Source organism: Sapajus apella, unplaced genomic scaffold (assembly GCF_009761245.1).
Source record: "Sapajus apella isolate SASKATOON/1434 unplaced genomic scaffold, GSC_monkey_1.0 scaffold165, whole genome shotgun sequence".
In the NCBI taxonomy this organism is placed as follows: Eukaryota; Metazoa; Chordata; class Mammalia; order Primates; family Cebidae; genus Sapajus; species Sapajus apella.
This window is the reverse complement of record NW_022437105.1, coordinates 161427-161733: the sequence shown is the minus strand read 5'-3', so window position 1 is coordinate 161733 and position 307 is coordinate 161427.

Sequence of the window (307 nt, the reverse complement as noted above, 5' to 3'; positions counted from 1 at the left end):
TCCACTTCACAACACGGGGACATTGGCTCACAGACGGCCAGTGAGCAACCAAGTCCACTTCACAACACGGGGACGTTGGCTCACACACGGCCAGTGAGCATCCAAGTCCACTTCACAACACGGGGACGCTGGCTCCCAGACGGCCAGTGAGCATCCAAGTCCACCTCACAACACGGGGACGTTGGCTCACAGACGGCCAGTGAGCAACCAAGTCCACTTCACAACACGGGGACGCTGGCTCACAGACGGCCAGTGAGCATCCAAGTCCACTTCACAACACGGGGACGTTGGCTCACAGACGGCCAGT